Source organism: Salvelinus fontinalis, chromosome 11 (assembly GCF_029448725.1).
Source record: "Salvelinus fontinalis isolate EN_2023a chromosome 11, ASM2944872v1, whole genome shotgun sequence".
Classification (NCBI taxonomy): domain Eukaryota; kingdom Metazoa; phylum Chordata; class Actinopteri; order Salmoniformes; family Salmonidae; genus Salvelinus; species Salvelinus fontinalis.
Window position 1 is genome coordinate 33,337,007 of NC_074675.1, and position 20,782 is coordinate 33,357,788.

Below are 20,782 nucleotides of genomic sequence, written 5' to 3' on the forward strand. Positions count from 1 at the left end.
CATTACGTATACTTCTCACCAACCTGAATCTCTCTCTCTCTCTCTCTCTCTCTCTCTCTCTCTCTCTCTCTCTCTCTCTCTCTCTCTCTCTCTCCTCCCTTCCATTCTGCCTCTCCCCCTTTCTTTATCTGTACAGACTCCATCTCTGTTGCCTATTCCTCTCCAACCTGAATGTCTCCTCCTCTCTGTCTGTGTTTGTGTAATGGGTAATAGTTGTGATTGAGTTAGGCTGAATTAATAGCTGGGCTGTGGGAGAGGCTGTATATTTCAGCCTCCAAGGAGACAGATAATCAATGACAACTGCATTAGAAAAACCCAGGAAGCATTGACGGCCGTTCACCTTGCACGGCTTCCCTTTTGCTCTACCGCTTACACGCATAGACATACACACCGGCCAGTTTATTAAGTACACCCATCTAGTACTGGGCCAGACCCCTTTGCCTCCAGAACAGCCTGAATATTTCGGGGTATGGATTCTACAAAGTGTCGGAAACGTTCATTGTTCAATTGGTATCAAGGGACCTAACGTGTGCCAGGAAAGCATTCCCCACACCAGTACACCACCGCTACCAGTCTGTAACATGCAGGATGGGTCCATGGACTCATGCTGTTTACGCCAACTCCTGACTCTGCCATCAGCATGACGCAACAGGAACCGGGATTCGTTGGACCAGGTGATGTTTTTCCAATCTTCAATCTTGTCCAGTGTTGGTGATCGAGTGCACACTGGAGCCACTTTTTAGCTGATAGGAGTGGAACCCGGTGTGGTCGTCTGCTGCAACAGGCCATCCGTGACAAGGACCGACGAGTTGCGCGTTCCGAGATGCACTTCTACACACCACTGTTGTACTGCACCATTATTTGCCTGTTTGTTGCCAGCATGTTAGCTTGCACGGTTTTTGCCATTCTCCTTCGACTTCTCTCATCAACAAACTGTTTTCGCCCAAAGAACTGCCGCTGACTGGATGTTTTTTGTTTGTCGCACCATTCTCGGTAAACCCTAGACACTGTTGTGTGTGAAAAGCCCAGGAGGGCAGCCGTTTCTGGGATACTGGATGCAGCGCGCCTGGCACTGACAACCACACCATGCTCAAAGTCGTTTAGGTCACTCGTTTTGCCCTTCTAACGTTTAACCGAACAGTAACCGAATGCCTCGATCCATTTTTGTGAACAGGGTGGTGTACCTAATCAACTGGTCAGTGAGTGTAGTACATATTACACACACACACACACACACGCAGTCATCCACCTTGCGCTGTTATCCTTCTGCACAAACCTCTACGTCTCTATCATTGCCAGCAGCCACATCAAACCTTCAATGTCCCAACAGAACCTTCCAGATTACAAAGTTCTGGAATGTGGATTACCAAGTGTTAAAAAAAATATATACATAAATATATTAATATTATTATTATTTGTCACATGCGCCAAATACAACAAGTGTAAAGCCTTTGTCCAGAGGAGTTTTTCCTGTTCAGGTCACAGCATTGTCAGGTAAAACTCCTGGCCCTAGTAGCAGTAGCATTTCTGCAGTATGAGAGGAAAGGCAGGGTTTAATTTCCCCTCGTGTCCATTAAACAGACAAACAGCCAGTAATGTTTTATTACACAATTGATCCGACCGGGAATAAATTATCTCCACTGGTGCCGCCGCTGGCATTTATAGGTTACCTCCCAAATGGCACCCTATTCCCTTTTAGTGCACTGCTTTTGACCAGAGCCCTATGCGGGATAGGGTACCATTGAGGATTCAGCCTTGGTGCAGGCTCAGTCCCATACTGATGATGTCATACAATACTGTACAGTAAGGGCAGAGCAAAGCAGTGTGAAATAAGAGAGAGCGCAGAGTCAGTAAAATAAAATAATGATATTAAAATGTAGCCTTTTCAGTTGGTGATTTGGCTGAAAGGAAATGTATTGAGGACCAGTTATAGCCCTCTCTTGCCATGTTTATAATGTGTATCTAGCCAGTTGGTGTGAGATGTGTGTTTGTGCTTGTGTGTGTGTGTGTGTGTGTGTGTCTGAGCCCGTGCAAGGGTGTGTGTGCATGTGTGTGTGTCTCTGAAGGACAAGAATGTCAAAGTGTTTTAGCGACGTGTTTCACGATGTGCCCTCAGGAGAAAGGAGAGGCTGGGCAGGCGAGAATGTGTCTTTGTGTGTGTGTGTGTGTGTGTGTGTGTGTGTGTGTGAGTGTGAGTGTGAGTGTGAGTGTGAGTGTGAGTGTGAGTGTGTGTGTGTGTGTGTGTGTGTGTGTGTGTGTGTGTGTGTGTGTGTGTGTGTGAGTGTGAGTGTGAGTGTGAGTGTGAGTGTGAGTGTGAGTGTGTGTGGGAAGAGATTGTGAGAGATACTACTCCTATTCTTACTGACAGTAACAATCAGTAACAGTCTAGTGCAGGCCACAGAGGGCGGAGAGGAAAACATGCATGAGCAAGGAGCCATTCTGAACAAAAGTATTGGACCACACTTACACATGCTTGGCCCTCCTCTGGCTGCAGGTCACCAGTGGCTGGGTGTGCCGTGGTCCTGGTGATGGCAATGGCGGCAATCTTCCTCCTCCAGTAGCCACCCCAGAGTTCTTCTTCTCTGAGGTTTATTGGCAGACTACACCCCCCCCCCCCCCCCCCCCCACACACACACAAAAAATGGTTTGGATGAAAAAAATCTATTAACACATCAATAAAATTCATGCCACTACCCTGAATTTCCAACCTGGGAGGGAGGGGACCTCTTCATTCAGTACTCCCTGTAACATTTCAGCTGTAAAGTTCTGGAGATCCAGAAATGTATTTGCCGCCTTCACAATGATGTCTAGCTTCTTTTGTTTTTTTATTCGTTTGACTAGTGGAATGTAATCACTTGCACTATAAACGCCACCTTCTTCACTATCAGTATGTCAGGGTACTTCTCCCGCGTGTCATTCACTGCAGACTGTGGGGACATCCACTACCAGCTCATCTCTACTCACTCTTCAGCTATTCTCACTGTCTCCACATTGGAGACCTGCTGGATAGCCCTGCTCCTAGCTACCGCGACCTCCTTCATCCATACAGAGCACTCCGGGAACTTGGGAACGTGATTCCCGTCACAATTACAACAACATGCTTCATCTGACTCTTCAACTACTACATATTTATTCCTTCGACAAACACTTGCCTCGTGTCCCAAACTTTTTACAATTGTAACAATGCAACGGGTTCTGTACATACGATCTCACCGCATATCTCACCTACACAAGTTTTACATAAGTTGGGAGAACCGCGTCACCTAACGACAGTAAAAAAACGATTCCTTCTGTCTATCATTCGATTCGATCGACGTGCGTCTACCACTGCTGGAATGTTATCCCTAAGCCACACAGTCATAATGTCCAACGAAACGCCAGAGATGACACCTTTAACCGGTGCCCTACTCTGAAAGTCATAGCTTTCCACCTCATATGTGGAAATCTTGCTGGGCCAAAGAGCTTTCTCCCTTTGCGCTGTTGACACACACGAAATCAGCATCATACCACTCCTGTTGACTTTGATTTGTTTAACACTTTTTTGGTTACTACATGATTCCATATGTGTTTTTTCATCGTTTTGATGTCTTCACTATTATTCTAGAATGTAGAAAACAGTCGAAATAAAGAAAAACCCTTGAATGAGTAGGTGTGTCCAAACTTTTGACTGGTACTGTATAGTATGACTCAGTTGCAGCTGTAGGCCTACAGTACCATTGATACTTTGACAATATTTCAATCAAATCTAATTTTATTCGTCACATGCTTCGTAAACAACAGGTGTAGACTAACAGTGAAACGCTTACTCACGGGCCCTTCCCAACGATGCTGAGAGAAAGAAAATAGAGAAATACTAGAAAAGTAAAACACGTATTAATAAATACACAATGAGTAACGGTACCAGTACCAAGTTGATGTGCAGGGGTATGAGGTAATTGAGGTAGCATATATACATATAACTAGGAATAAAGTAACAGATAATAAACAGTAGCAGCAGCGTGTGTGATGAAGTCAAAACAGTGCAAAATGGGTCAATGCAGATAGTCCGGGTAGTTATTTTGCTAACTATTTAGCAGTCTTATGGCTTGGTGGTAGAAGTTGTTCAGGGCCCTGTTGTTTCCAAAGTTGGTGCAAAGGTACCGCTTGCCTTGCGGTGGCAGAAAGAACAGTCTATGACTTGGGTGGCTGGAGTCGGACAATTTTTAGAGCATTCCTCTGACACCGCCTGGTGTAGAGGTCCTGAATGGCAAGCAGCTCTGCCCCAGTGATGTACTGGGGCTGTACGCACTATCCTCTGTAGGGCTTTCCGGTCGGATGCCAAGCAGTTGCCATGCCAAGCGGCGATGCAGCCAGTCAAGATGCGCACAATGGTGCAGCTGTGGAACTTTTTGAGCATCTGAGGGCACGTGCCAAATCTTTTCAGCCTTCTGAGGGGGAAGAGGCGTTGTTGTGCCCTCTTCGCGACTGTGTTGGTGTGTGTTGACCATGATAGATCCTTAGTGACTGGAAACCGAGGAACTTTGAAGCTCTCGACCCCCTCCACTACAGCCCTGTTGATGTGTATCGGGGCGTACTCGGGCCCTCCGTTTCCTGTAGTCCATGATCAGCTCCTCTGTCTTGCTGACATTGAGGGAGAGGTTGTTGTCTCTGAACTCCTCCCTATAGGCTGTTTCATCATCATTTATCAGGCCTACTGCCCACTTATTACTACTAATAGTATGTCATGTGAATAAAGCAATTCGATTTTGAAAGAGAGACAGATAAAAAAAAAAAAAATGAAATACAAATATCAGAACATCATATCAGCCTACATACCAAGTGTGGTCAGTGTACTGGCAAGTGTATTGGCAAGCAAACCCTTGTTGATCCATGAAGAATAGATGCGTATGGGATAGCTGCGTTTCTTCTCGCGAGAGTTTCTTTGAGTAGCCCACCCCTTTTCCTTTTTTCCCCCATTCGTGGAAGAGCTTTATCAGTGGCAGTCTCCCCCTGTCGTCATAACAGCATAATACGGCTCTGACACTACCTACACTCAATACCGAGAGAGAGAGGGGCACAATAAACAGAAGGCATCTGTGTCTGACATCGAGGCAGCGAAGACCGTAATTTAAACCGCGCGTCTTCGCTCCCCAACTAGAAACCCTCCTCACCCCATGAACGGTGCCGGTGACACGGGGTTTAACGTCCTCTAAAGACGGTGACAGGGCGAGGAGGGAAGGTTGCCTTCCGGGGGATTCAGCGAAGCAGCAGCTGAAGCAGGGTTGATTTGGTTTTGACCACTGGAGGACCCACCAGTAACTAGCTGGGTAAGGTAAAACGCACAGCATGAACCCAGCCACGCGCTCCGCTCCTCTCGAGCTCCGTCCGTGCGTGCATCAGCAGGCTGGTGTGTCTGTCCTTTTATAGAAATTTTGCTCGAAATGTCTCGATTTAGTCTCGCGCCTCTGTCAGTCCCGTCAGTGAGTGAAATTGAATTGGAACATTCGAATCGGGATATGAATTAAATTCACCCAGGCATCATGACCATGCAATTGGACATGGTGAGGTATAGTGGTTGACGGTGCGTATATCTGTGGTGGTGGGGTGTAGACTACTGTGCTGATGCTGTTGCGTGTGTGACGCGCCTTCCATGGCGAGACCACTGAGCGAGACGCATGTGTGTTTGTTGGTGTTCCTCGCCTCGCGCACATCTGTTTGGTTGGGGACCGCAGAAGGTAGCGGATGTCTCGTATATCGTGTTTTTAATAGATTTCATAGACAGTACAGTGGACGACGTGGTGTTTACACGAACATCGACGCTGCATTGGAAACGCAACAAATTATGAGCCAGCGTTATTATTATGGTCCAAATGCCAATTGTTGCAAATCGGATGAAACCAGTTTGATGAGAAACATGGCATTTGTAGGCCTAATCAGTGTTTATTATAGGTCTATTATTATTATTAATTATAATGTATTATTGTTATTGTTATTATTGTACTTGCATTATTACGCGACTATGGCAGCCAATTTCATATCCTAGACCTAATAGCTTAATCGCTGTGATCTTGTGCCATGTTGGACGGATCAACACTCACAGATAGCGAGAGAGAGATTTCCTGAACTGGCCATGTCACAAATGTCTGAGGTCTGTTTACTTCAGCTGGCTGGTTGGGTTAGCTTGATAACCGTTACCAGAGCCATCCTGTGTGTGTGTGTGTGTGTGTGTGTGCTTGTGTGTGTGAGAGAGAGATGCTCCTTGATGTTGCATAACGACTGTCTGTGGCACTGCTGTCAAAATAAGATGACATGGTTTCCTGCCACAATGCCATATCATCTTCAGACTAGACTATACATCTAGTCTACCTATGTGCCGGAATCATGTTATAGCCTTATTACCAGATAATGTATTGGGCAATTCCACGGTAACGGAATTATGCTTTGACTCAGTTTTTTCACTTTAAAATGTATGCCAAACAAAAACCATTGATTTCAAAGTAGAACAAACCTTACAACTCTATGCACAAGGACTACTTTTAAACATTTCCACTGAAACATTTGCACAAACAAATTTAGTGGAAGAACTGTGCAGATGCAAACTTCGGTAACGGAATTACGGTGAAATCTCCCTTAGGATTCTATGCGACCACATTTTTCAAAAACTGTTAAATATCTGCTCCGAATTAAGATTCAAATATGTTTTTTTAAATTATTTTATTTAACTAGGCAAGTCAGATAATTACGAACAAATTCTTATTTACAATGACGGTCTAGGAATTGTGGGTTAACTGCCTTGTTCAGGGGTAGAACGACAGATTTTTACCTTTTCAGCTCAGGGATTTGATCTAGCAACCTTTCGGTTACTGGCCCAACACTCAAACCACTAGGCTACATGTCGCCCCAATTCAAAGATGTCTGCAGAAAGAATGGGATGTCAGCTATGACACGGCACCTTGACTTTAAAAAAATATAATTTGGTTACTGAACTATAGTAAGTGAAGTGGCTTTACACCCGGTGACAGAATTATGGAAATGGTTTACATCATGGGTCCCGGATCTGTACTAAACAGAAATGCATAATCATGTTTCACACGTTTGGACATCACAGTGCAGTACAATACAGCACAGCAGAGTACAGTGCAGTACAATACAGCACAGCAGAGTACAGTGCAGTACAATACAGCACAGCAGAGTACAGTGCAGTACAATACAGCACAGCAGAGTACAGTGCAGTACAATACAGCACAGCAGAGTAGGGTAGAGTTCAGTGCAGTAGAAGAGTACAGTATAGTAGAGTATAGCAGTATAAGTAGAGTACAATACAATATACTGTACTCTACTGTACTTTGCTACATTTTCTTTACTCTACTTTATTGTACTGTTACTGTACCACTGTATTGTCTTGTACTGTTCTTGACTGAGCTCTACTCACTGTACTGTACTGTGCTATCCAAACTTACAGTACCAGTCAAAAGTTTGGACACACCTACTCATTCAAGGATTTTTCTTTATTTTTAATATTTTCTACATTGTATAATAATAGTTAAGACATCAAAACGATGAAATAACACATGGAATAAAGTTGTAACCAAAAAAGTGTTTAACAAATCAAAATCTATTTTATATTTGAGATTCACAAAGTCGCCACCCTTTGCCTTGATGACAGCTTTGCACATTCTTGGTATTCTCTCAACCAGCTTCATGAGGAATGCTTTTCCAACAGTCTTGAAGGAGTTCGCACATATGCTAAGTACTTGTTGGCTGCTTTTCCTTCACTCTGTGGTCCAACTCAACCCAAACCATCTCAATTGAGTTGAGGTCGGGTGATTGTGAAGGCCAGGTCATCTGATGCAGCACCATCACTCTCCTTCTTGGTCAAATAGCCCTTACACAGCCTGGAGGTGTGTTTTGGGTCATTCTCCTGTTGAAAAACAAATAATAGTCCCACTAAGCACAAACCAGATGGGATGGCGTATCGCTGCAGAATGCTGTGGTAGCCATGCTGGTTAAGTGTGCCTTGAATTCTAAATAAATCACTGACGGTGTCACCAGCAAAGCACCCCCGCACCATCACACCTCCTCTTCCATGCTTCACAGTGGGAACCACACATGCAGAGGTCATCCATTCACCTACTATGCGTCTCACAAAGATACGTTGGTTGGAAACAAAAATCTCAAATTTGAACTCATCAGACCAAAGGATAGATTTCCAGCGGTCTAATGTCCATTGCTCGTGTTTCTTGGCCCAAGCAAGTCTCTTCATCTTATTGGTGTCCTTTGGTAGTGGTTTCTTTGCAGTAATTCAAACACGAAGGCCTGATTCACGCAGTCTCCTCTGAACAGTTGATGTTGAGATGTGTCTGTAACTTGAACTCTGTGAAGCATTTATTTGGGCTGCCGTCTGAGGTGCAGTTAACTCCAATGAACTTGTACTCTGTAGCAGAGGTAACTCTGGGTCTTCCATTCCTGTGGCGGTCCTCATGAGAGCCAGTTTCATCAGCGCTTGATGGTTTTTGTGACTGCACTTGAAGAAACTTTCAACGTTTTAGAAGTTTTCCCGGATTGACTGACCTTCATGTCTTAAAGTAATGATGGACTGTTGTTTCTCTTTGCTTATTTGAGCTGCCATAATATGGATTTGGTCTTTTACCAAATAGGGATATCTTCTGTATACCACCCCTACCTTGTCACAACACAACTGATTGGCTCATATGCATTAAGGAAAGGAATTCCACAAATTCATTTTTAACAAGGCACACCTGTTAATTGAAATGTATTCCAAGTGACTACCTCATGAAGCTGGTTGAGAGTGTGCAAAGCTGTCATCAAGGCAAATGGTGGCTACTTTGAAGAATCTAAAATCTAATTTTCTATTTGCTTCACACTTTTCTCGTTACTACATGATTCCATATGTGTTATTCCATAGTTTTGATGCCTTCACTATTTGTCTACAATGTAGAAAATAGTAAAGTAAAGAAAAACCCTTGAATTAGTATAGTGACTTGCGAAAGTATTCACGCCCCTTGGCATTTTTCCTATTTTGTTGCCTTACAACCTGGAATTAAAATAGATTTGTATAATTTGATTTACACAACATGCCTACCACTTTGAAGATGCAAAATCTTTTTTATTGTGAAACAAACAAGAAGTAAGACAAAAAACTGAAACTTGAGCTTGCGTAACTATTCACCCCCCAAAATTAATACTTTGTAGAGCCATCTTTTGCAGCAATTACAGCTGCAAGTCTCTTGGGGTATGTCTCTACAAGCTTGGCACATCTAGCCATGGGGATTTTTGCCCATTCTTCAAGGCAAAACTGCTCCAGCTCCTTCAAGCTGGATGGGTTCCACTGGTGAACAGCCACTGCCTGTTCAACCCGCTATCATCCAGAAGGCGAGGTCAGTACAGGTGCATCAAAGCAGGGACCGAGAGACTGAAAAACAGCTTCTATCTCAAGGCCATCAGACTGTTAAACAGCCATCACTAACATTGAGTGGCTGCTGCCAACATACTGACTCAAATCTCTAGCCACTTTAATAATAAAAAATTGGATGTAATAAATGTATTACTAGTCACTTTAAACAATGCCACTTTATACACTGCTCAAAAAAATAAAGGGAACACTTAAACAACACAATGTAACTCCAAGTCAATCACACTTCTATGAAATCAAACTGTCCACTTAGGAAGCAACACTGATTGACAATAAATTTCACATGCTGTTGTGCAAATGGAATAGACAACAGGTGGAAATTATAGGCAATTAGCAAGACACCCCCAATAAAGGAGTGGTTCTGCAGGTGGTGACCACAGACCACTTCTCAGTTCCTATGCTTCCTGGCTGATGTTTGGTCACTTTTGAATGCTGGCGGTGCTCTCACTCTAGTGGTAGCATGAGACGGAGTCTACGACCCACACAAGTGGCTCAGGTAGTGCAGCTCATCCAGGATGGCACATCAATGCGAGCTGTGGCAAGAAGGTTTGCTGTGTCTGTCAGCGTAGTGTCCAGAGCATGGAGGCGCTACCAGGAGACAGGCCAGTACATCAGGAGACATGGAGGAGGCCGTAGGAGGGCAACAACCCAGCAGCAGGACCGCTACCTCCGCCTTTGTGCAAGGAGGAGCAGGAGGAGCACTGCCAGAGCCCTGCAAAATGACCTCCAGCAGGCCACAAATGTGCATGTGTCTGCTCAAACGGTCAGAAACAGACTCCATGAGGGTGGTATGAGGGCCCAACGTCCACAGGTGGGGGTTGTGCTTACAGCCCAACACCGTGCAGTACGTTTGGCATTTGCCAGAGAACACCAAGATTGGCAAATTCGTCACTGGCACCCTGTGCTCGTCACAGATGAAAGCAGGTTCACACTGAGCACATGTGACAGACGTGACAGAGTCTGGAGACGCCGTGGAGAACGTCTGCTGCCTGCAACATCCTCCAGCATGACCGGTTTGGCGGTGGGTCAGTCATGGTGTGGGGTGGCATTTCTTTGGGGGGCCGCACAGCCCTCCATGTGCTCACCAGAGGTAGCCTGACTGCCATTAGGTACCGAGATGAGATCCTCAGACCCCTTGTGAGAGCATATGCTGGTGCGGTTAGCCCTGGGTACCTCCTAATGCAAGACAATGCTAGACCTCATGTGGCTGGAGTGTGTCAGCAGTTCCTGCAAGAGGAAGGCATTGATGCTATGGACCGCCCGTTCCCCAGACCTGAATCCAATTGAGCACATCTGGGACATCATGTCTCGCTCCATCCACCAACATTACATCAAAGTTGGATCAGCCTGTGGTTTGGATCAGCCTGTGGTTTTCCACTTTCATTTTGAGTGTGACTCCAAATCCAGACCTCCATGGGTTGATAAATTTGATTTCCATTGATAATTTTTGCGTGATTTTGTTGTCAGCACATTCAACTATGTAAAGAAAAAAGTATTTAATAAGAATATTTCATTCATTCAGATCTAGGATGTGTTATTTTAGTGTTCCCTTTATTTTTTTGAGCAGTGTATAATGTTTACATACCTTAAAAGACTTATCTCAGATGTATATACTGTACTCTATACCATCTACTGCATCTTGCCTATGCCGCACAGCCATCACTCATCCATATATTTATATGTACATATTCTTATTCATTCCTTTACACTTGTGTGTATAAGGTAGCTATTGTGAAATTGTTAGATTACTTGTTAGATATTCCTGCACGGTCGGAACTAGAAGCACAAGCATTTACACTCGCATTAACATCTGCTAACCTTGTGTATGTGACCAATAAAATTTGATTTGATCTGGTGTAGAGCAATCTTTAAGTCATACCACAGATTCTCAATTGGATTGATGTCTGGGCTTTGACTAGGCCATTCTAAGACATTTAAATGTTTCCCCTTAAACCACTCGATTGTTGCTTTAGCAGTATGCTTAGGGTCATTGTCCTGCTGGAAGGTGAACCTCCGTCCCAGTCTCAAATCTCTGGAAGACTGAAACAGGTTTCCCTCAAGAATTTCTCTGTATTTAGCACCCTCCATCATTCCTTCAATTCTGACCAGTTTCCCAGTCCCTGCCGATGGAAAAACATCCCCACAGCATGATGCTGCCAACACCATGCTTCACTGGGCATGGTGTTCTCAGGGTGATGAGAGGTGTTGGGTTTGCGCCAGACATAGCATTTTCCTTGATGGCCAAAACGCTACATTTTAGTCTCATCTGACCAGAGTACCATCTTCCATATGTTTGGGGAGTCTCCCACGTGCCTTTTGGCAAACACCAAACGTGTTTGCTTATTTTTGTCTTTAAGCAATGGCTTTTTCTGGCTACTCTCCCGTAAAGCCCAGCTCTGTGGAGTGGACGGCTTAAAGTGGTCCTATGGACAGATACTCCAATCTCCCGTGTGGAGCTTTGCAGCCTCTTTGTTTGTTGTCTTTCCTTGCCTGGTCTATGAGTTTTAGTCTCTTGGCAGGTTTGTTGTGGTGTCATATTCTTTACATTTTTTAATCATTGATTTAATGGTGCTCCGTGGGATGTTCAAAGTTTTGGATATTTTTTATAACCCAACCCTGATCTGTACTTCTCTGCAACTTTGTCCCTGACCTGTTTGGAGAGCTGCTTGGTCTTCATAGTGCCGCTTGCTTGGTGGTGCCCCTTGCTTAGTGGTGTTGCAGACTCTTTGGCCTTTCAGAACAGGTGTATATATACTGAGATCATGTGACAGATCATGTGACACTTAGATTGCACACAGGTGGACTTTATTTAACTAATTATGTGACTTCTGAAGGTAATTGGTTGCACCAGATCTTATTTAGGGGCTTCATAGCAAAGGGGGTGAATACATATGCACGCACCACTTTTCCGTTTTAAATCTTTTAGAAGTTTTTGAAACAAGTTATTTTTTTCATTTCACTTCACCAATTTGGACTATTTTGTTTATGTCCGTTACATGAAATCCCCAAAATATCAATTTAAATTACAGGTTGTAATGCAACAAAATAGGAAAAACACCAAGGGAGATTAATATTTTTGCAAGGCACTGTATGTGTGTCCAAACTTTTGACTGGTTCTGTACGTCTATGATAGGTTCAGATTTGGTCCAGTCCAGTTTGTCTGTGGATGTTAACATCAAGTCCAGGGTTGACTGACCAAATTTCAACAAATTTTCAACGTCCATGGACGTCCGGCGTCGGTCGGTGCTCGGTGGGTGAGGATGCTGGTTACAGTAAATGGAAAGAGAGGGGGTTCATGGGTAGGTGGCAGTAAGAGCTGGGAGAGGTGACCTTCACTGGAGAATGAGAGAGAAAGGCAGAGATAGAGAGGGAGGGGTTGTCCAGACTCAGACTGTTTTAGCACTCTTGGTTTAACCACAAGACGACAGAAAGAGAAAGAAAACAGTTATGTGCTGAACATAACAGTATGCCAGTGGAACGGAGGACAGTAGCAGGTGACCCAACTTGTGGTTTGTGACTATTAAGATTTCCCATTGTAGCCAAATTCAGCTGCAGTAATTCCGTTACTGATTTTTACGTAATTCCATTACCAATTTTGTAACATAATTACAAGTTTTAATCACTTAATAATTTATAAACAAAATTTATATAAGTAAAATCACTATAATTAATTGTTAGGTCTACCATTACTTGTTACTACTCTAAACTTTCATTATCCTCCCTCCACATAAAGATACGTGGGTTTTTGGTAACAGAATTACAAGCCAATATTTCTTAGACTTACAGAAGGTAAACAATTTCTCCCGAACTAAATATGCGTTGATATTAGTTGGCAGGGGTCTTTACATTTAACGTGATTGTTTTGATGTATTTCTGATACGTTTGAAGGCTTTTTCTAGTAGATGTTTCCGAAGACCCCTTTTCTATCTGTTTACCCAGAAATCAAAGCCTTTACTTATGCCGCACTTTTAAGATGGAAAAAGGTTGAAAAATGTATCTATGCCCAAAACATAGACTCTTATCTTTCATTTGACACCCAATTTGACATGCTCATATGAACTTCACATGTTGGTGCTCATGGGTCCTTTTACATGGAAATGCCCGTAGGCTACTCCATTGAGAAAGACAGACAGATTGATCGATAGATAGGCCTAGATTGATTGATAGATATATCTATACTTTTGATTAAAAGCGTGAGGGGGTCGCGCGCAACAACTGTCCATGTATTTCCCCTAGAATCTCTAAAAGTCACACCCCAGAAAACATCACAGACTAACGTGAAAACTGAAAATATCCCAATGTTAGTTAGCGCGGTTGGCTGTGGTATAGACTATTCAACTTTACTGGGCGTAAAAATTTTAACTAAACTTGAATAGTCTTTACATTGTTTAATCGCTTACAGGCCTACAGTTTCATATTGGAAATTGTCATCAAAAGATGACATCATCCATTGGGCTAAAACGGAACTATTTTATAGCCCCAGGGTCAACAGTTGTCGTTAGTTTGTTTTGGGAAGCATGCTTATTTGTAGAACATCACGCTGGTTCTGTTCCCCAGGCCCCCACAGACCCAAATCTATCTTCAATCATTCTACTACATGTTGATACAATCTAGATAAGCCCACTCTGTCATTTGCTGTAGCAACCACTGTACTCCCTGGAGAGGTGGTTGGGCCTAATGGTATTTTCCTGATTGTGCGCCGCCCAGGACCCTGCTGCCCATGTCTAGTAGTCTAGTATTGTTGTGATGAGTAGGCAAGCTCATATTCAGATTCTATTTTATTCTAATCTACTCTACTCTCTCTACTCTGATCCATCTGATCCCATAACCAGTTTTATCTTCAACGAAATAGGCCTATATTGGATAGCCAATAGACTCTTTGTACAGTATAATGCATGGTTGCCTACCTCCAATACCGGTTTGTGTTTGTGTGTGTGTCTGTGTGTAAAGAGTCTGGTGGGTGAAATATTAGCCGTGCGAATCACGAAATGGAAAATTCCAGCGATTCCTGTGCCGCTCATCTTCCATGTCACCCAGAGTGACAGATTGGGGCGTGTTCCTCACGAAAGGCAAAGATGACTGTGTGTGTGTTTGTGTGTGCGTGAGCGAGTGTGTGCGTGCGTTTGAGTATGTGTGTGTGTGTGAGTACGCAGACCCGCGAGCAATTGCAGCCCATCATGTGGAGTTCAGATTTTAGTGGCCCCCGTCAAAGTTACCCATCCCTGATATAGATCAACATCAGCATGGTCATTCATTACAAATGAACAAAGCTGAAATGATCCTAGATCTACATTACAGTACAGAAGTACTAGGCCACTGTCTCTCGCTATAAGGCTTATACAGTAGCTCTATTGCCTAACTTGTACTTTACAGGATAGTATACTAGTAGGCCAATATGGGCCTATCCACCGTCTCTCAAAAGCAAGACAGTGGAACTGTACGATGACTGTACGGTTATGTCACCAGTGCCATTGCTGCTAGTGGCACTTGATCTCTCGTGTGTGTGTGTGTGTGTGTGTGTGTGTGTGTGTGTGTGTGTGTGTGTGTGTGTGTGTGTGTGTGTGTGTGTGTGTCGGGAGGATGGATGGATGGAATTGGAATGTATTCAGTCCCTTAGGGATATATACTGTGACAGTGTGTGTGTGGGGTTGAATTAAGATCGCATGAAGGAAGACATACAGGAAAAGCTCTAAGAACACATAATGGAGCAGAAAGAGATGGATAGAGATAAAGGAGAGACGGGGGGAGGAAAGAGAAAGTTGGAGAGACAGAAGTGTCGGTATAGAATGGAGAGAGGATTCATAGGTCAAACAGGGAGTTTGCATTAGCAGAAAGAGCGATGGACAGCGAGAAAAAGGAGAAGATAGTAAGGAAGAGAGAGTGCTAGTGGGAGATGAAGAGAGAATCAGAGATGAGAGAGAGAGTGAGAGATGGACATGGTGAGGGAAGAGAGAAAGAGAGAGAGGGAGGAGGTGAAGAGATGGTGAGTGAAAAGAGAAAGAGGCCGCGGCAGAGGAGGGCGAGAGGGAGAAAAAGGGAGGAAGAGAGGAGGAGGAGGTAAAGAGATGGACAGAGAGGATGCAGTAGGTGGTGTGGGCCCAGCGTTTCCACAGCAACCAAGCCAGAGTTCACACTGAGGCTCAGGCAGAGAACGAGAGGGAGAGAGATGGCAAGAGCGAGAGAGCGAGAGAAAGGGAGTGACGGAGAGACGGAAGGAGAGAAAGAGATAGACAGACGCCTGAGAGAGAAGAGCGCGTACGCATAACGTATATATGACGGCGGTGTAAAACCCCACACTGAAACATATCCCCCTGTGAACTTCATACACAGATTCCAGGAGCTAATTCTAGAACGGACACCCCTCTCAGTCCCCTCTCCCCCTTCACTCCCCCCTCCTCCTCCTCACCCCTCCCTCCCCCACTTCCGCCCCTCAGCTGTCCTTTCAGATATTAATAACTCAATTGAGACACCCAGGTTGTATCCCAAATAGCACCCTATTCCCCTACTTTTCACTAGAGCCCTATTGAGTTCTAATGAAACATAGTGTACTAAATAGAAGGGCTGGGAATTGCCAGGGACCTCACGATATTATCATGATACTTGGGTGCCGATACGATAATTATTGCGAGTCTCACGATTCTATATGTATTGCGATTCGATACTGGGTTTTTATCGCGATTCGATGTTCCAAACATATTGCTCATCATTTGTCTGCTGCAGAGAAAAGAGGGAGCCATGATAAAATTAGTTTTGATCAGTCATGGAAATAAAAGTGCTGGGAAAAAAATGGGCTCCCTATTTTTTAAAAAAGATGGAGAACAAGCTATGAAGGAAACGTTTTGGTGCAGGTACAACTAGCGCAAAAATAGGGAATATGATGCAATTGGGGAAGCAGCCCCAGACTAGCCAACCTGCATCCTGTAGTCTTTCTTTGGCACTCCCTAGTATCTACCCAGACACAGATGCATTCTCAAACACACACACACACACACAGTCTTACACACACATAAATCAAACACACACACACACACACTCTCTCTCTCTCACTCCTTCACCCCCCCCCCCCCCCCCTTAAGTCAGTCCTCACTTAGCTCATCCTACATTTGAGAAGAGTATAGGGTGTCCAGTCTACTGACTAGACATCATGAGTGTACTGTAGCCTGACCAGTGACCACACACACACACACACACACACACACACACACACACACACACACACACACACACTAGGGAGGGACACGGTTCATCTAATATCCGAACGGACATTGGCATTCGATTACTTGAGTCGGTGTCTATTTTGACGATGAAAAAGCGTTGTTTATAAATTGAATTAGATGATCCTTGTGACATTGTTACCTACAAGGACACACCATGACATTCAAAACACCATGACATTTCAAATATATCACTGTTGCTTTTAGCCAAAACTACCGATTGGTCAAGAGTCAAGATTTCTTTAATATTTTAACTATCTGAATATCAATTTTTTTTCATGATATTAATGTCAAATGCCCATCCCTGACACACGCATGCACGCACGCACAGTCACTAAGGCCTGTATTGTTTGCTGTGTGTGGTCTCATTCTAATGTCAATATCATGAAATGGTTACGTGCGTAACAATGGATTCCCTCAACGTGGTTCTCCTATGGCCTACTACAGTATTATACACTGAGTATACAAAACATTAAGAACACTTGCCCTTTCAATGACAGACTGACCAGGTGAAAGCTATGATCCCTGATTGATGTCTCTTGTTAAATCCAATTCAATCAGTGTAGTTGAAGGGGAGGAGACAAGGTTAAGGAAGGATTTTTAAGCCTCGAGTCAATTGAGACATGGATTGTGTCTGTGTGCCATGCAAGACAAAATATTTAAGTGTATTTGAACGGGGTATGGTACCAGGTGCCAGGAGCACCGGTTTGTGTCAAGAACTGCAACGGTGCTGGGTTTTCATGCTCAACAGTTTCCCGTATGTATCAAGAATGGTCCACTTACCAAAGGACATCCAGCCAAGTTGACACATCTGTGGGAAGCATTGGAGTCGACATGGGCCTGAGGACCGCCTTCGACACCTTGCAGAGACTATGCCCCGATGAATTGAGGCTGTTCTGAGGTCAACAGGGGAAGGGAAGGTGTTCCTAATGTTTGGTATACTCAGTGTACTGTATATACTGTAATGTATATATTGAGGTAGTTGAGTTTCCTTCAAGACTGAACATGGGCTATGTCCCAATTATCTCTCCTTCCTCCCAAAATGTGCAGTTGTTCCACTTAACTTCCTATCTGAAATCTATCTACGGAAGTACACACAGATTTACACACTCAAACCAAGCATTGATTCTAGGGATGAAAAAGACAACAGTGAATGCAGCTTATGTAAATTCTGCAGTGGCTCCGGGTCGAGGTCCTAAAATGTCCTTTCGTGCACTAATAATATCCAATAATCATAATAAATTCATCCTTGACCGCTGGCTACGTCCCTTCCGTCTTCAAGAGAGCGAGAGTTGCACCCCTTCTGAAAAAACCTACACTCGATCCCTCCGATGTCAACAACTACAGACCAGTATCCCTTCTTTCTTTTCTCTCCAAAACTCTTGAACGTGCCGTCCTTGGCCAGCTCTCCTGCTATCTCTCTCAGAATGACCTTCTTGATCCAAATCAGTCAGGTTTCAAGACTAGTCATTCAACTGAGACTGCTCTTCTCTGTGTCACGGAGGCGCTCCGCACTGCTAAAGCTAACTCTCTCTCCTCTGCTCTCATCCTTCTAGACCTATCGGCTGCCTTTGATACTGTGAACCATCAGATCCTCCTCTCCACCCTCTCCGAGCTGGGCATCTCCGGCGCGGCCCACGCTTGGATTGCGTCCTACCTGACAGGTCGCTCCTACCAGGTGGCGTGGCGAGAATCTGTCTCCGCACCACGTGCTCTCACCACTGGTGTCCCCCAGGGCTCTGTTCTAGGCCCTCTCCTATTCTCGCTATACACCAAGTCACTTGGCTCTGTCATATCCTCACATGGTCTCTCCTATCATTGCTATGCAGACGACACACAATTAATCTTCTCCTTTCCCCCCTCTGATAACCAGGTGGTGAATCGCATCTCTGCATGTCTGGCAGACATATCAGTGTGGATGACGGATCACCACCTCAAGCTGAACCTCGGCAAGACGGAGCTGCTCTTCCTCCCGGGGAAGGACTGCCCGTTCCATGATCTCGCCATCACGGTTGACAACTCCATTGTGTCCTCCTCCTAGAGTGCTAAGAACCTTGGCGTGATCCTGGACAACACCCTGTCGTTCTCAACTAACATCAAGGCGGTGACCCGTTCCTGTAGGTTCATGCTCTACAACATTCGCAGAGTACGACCCTGCCTCACGCAGGAAGCGGCGCAGGTCCTAATCCAGGCACTTGTCATCTCCCGTCTGGATTACTGCAACTCGCTGTTGGCTGGGCTCCCTGCCTGTGCCATTAAACCCCTACAACTCATCCAGAACGCCGCAGCCCGTCTGGTGTTCAACTTTCCCAAGTTCTCTCACGTCACCCCGCTCCTCCGCTCTCTCTACTGGCTTCCAGTTGAAGCTCGCATCCGCTACAAGACCATGGTGCTTGCCTACGGAGCTGTGAGGGGAACGGCACCTCCGTACCTTCAGGCTCTGATCAGGCCCTACACCCAAACAAGGGCACTGCGTTCATCCACCTCTGGCCTGCTCGCCTCCCTACCTCTGAGGAAGTACAGTTCCCGCTCAGCCCAGTCAAAACTGTTCGCTGCTCTGGCACCCCAATGGTGGAACAAACTCCCTCACGACGCCAGGTCAGCGGAGTCAATCACCACCTTCCGGAGACACCTGAAACCCCACCTCTTTAAGGAATACCTAGGATAGGATAAAGTAATCCTTCTAACCCCCCCCCCCCCCTTAAAAGAGTTAGATGCACTATTGTAAAGTGGTTGTTCCACTGGATATCATAAGGTGAATGCACCAATTTGTAAGTCGCTCTGGATAAGAGCGTCTGCTAAATGACTTAAATGTAAATGTAAATGTAATAATGCACAAGGGAATATCAGTGTCACGCCCTGTGTCACGCATCTTTGTTTTCTTTATTATTTTGGTTAGGTCAAGGTGTGGCATGGGGGATGTATGTGTTTTGTCTTGTCTAGGGGTTTTGTATGTTTATGGGGTGTTTACTAGTCTAGGTGTTTGTATGTCTATGGTTGCCTAGATTTATTCTCAATTAGAAGCAGCTGTTTATCGTTGTCTCTGATTGGGAACCATATTTAGGCAGCCATATTCCGTTGGGTATTTCGTGGGTTATTGTCTATATGTAAGTTGCCTGTGTCTGCACTTGTTTAATATATAGCTTCACGTTCGTTTGTTGTTTTGCATAGTTTGTTTAAGTGTTCTTCGTTTCGTTAAATAAATAGAAGAATGTATTCTTTTTACGCTGCGCCTTGGTCCTCCTCTCTTCATCCAAACGACGAACGTGACAATCAGTTTTCATCCACTGAGATCAATGGATACACGCATCATTTAAACATTTCTACAACACAATAAGCATAGCATCAGTCCATGTTCTCGCCTTCCACACTAGATACTCATGTAATGATTATACTTCCGAAAAGTGTTCTCGTTAGTCATAAAGTCCCAGCTCTGTTTGTTGCAGGTTGGCGGGAGTCCCTTGAAATTGATTATTTCCAATGTCCCGCCGTTTAGTGGCGATAGGGAGTGTCATTTTTAAATTCCTGAACGTGGTGGGGAAGGGGAGTGGGTCCTTTCCTGTCTTTTCATCTCTGCCATTGGCAGGCAGTTGCAGACAGGTCGTTTGATAAACTGCATTGGGCGTTGGATTGTAACCAGTGATATGGTCATATGACATGAAAATAGAGCTTTTTGGCCATGCACACTAGTGGTGGGTTTGGCGTTGGAAAACAAAAGCATAAGCCGAAAAGTAGCTCATACCTACCGTAAAATATAGTGGTGGATCTTTGATGTTATGGGGCTAATTTGCTTCCACTGATCCTGGGGTCCTTGTTAAAGTACCTGGACATTTTAGAGAAAGAACCAAGTACTAATCAAAATTCACAAAGAAATGGTTAATTGATCACAAAAATCTACATTTTTGCAATGGCCATCTCAGTCTCCAGACTTGAACCCCATTGAAAACCTGTGGTTTGGAAAGATTCTGTATGGAGGAATGGTCTAGGATCCCTCCCAACGTGTTCTCCAACCTCATAAAAGTCGTTATCCTCACAATGAAAGGGTGCTAGATTATTGAAAGCAGGGGTGGCAATAATTTTGACTGCTATTTTTGTAATATACACTACTGTTCAAAAGTTTGGGGTGACTTAGAAATGTCCTTGTTTTTGAAAGAAA

The 20,782-nt window shown here is 44.4% G+C and overlaps 1 protein-coding gene across 2 annotated transcripts in view; it reads left to right on the plus strand.

Moving 5' to 3' along the window:
* Positions 1-4,944: 4,944 nt before the first annotated feature.
* Positions 4,945-20,782, plus strand: part of ache (acetylcholinesterase) — a 37,970-nt gene continuing 22,132 nt past the window's right edge. The window contains exon 1 of one of the 2 annotated variants that reach the window (XM_055938474.1): positions 4,945-5,306. The gene's annotated coding sequence lies outside the window, so the exon portion shown is untranslated. Of the gene's footprint in view, positions 5,307-5,403; positions 5,561-20,782 lie in introns of those variants that run through there. The other variant, XM_055938475.1, reaches the window with a different exon arrangement.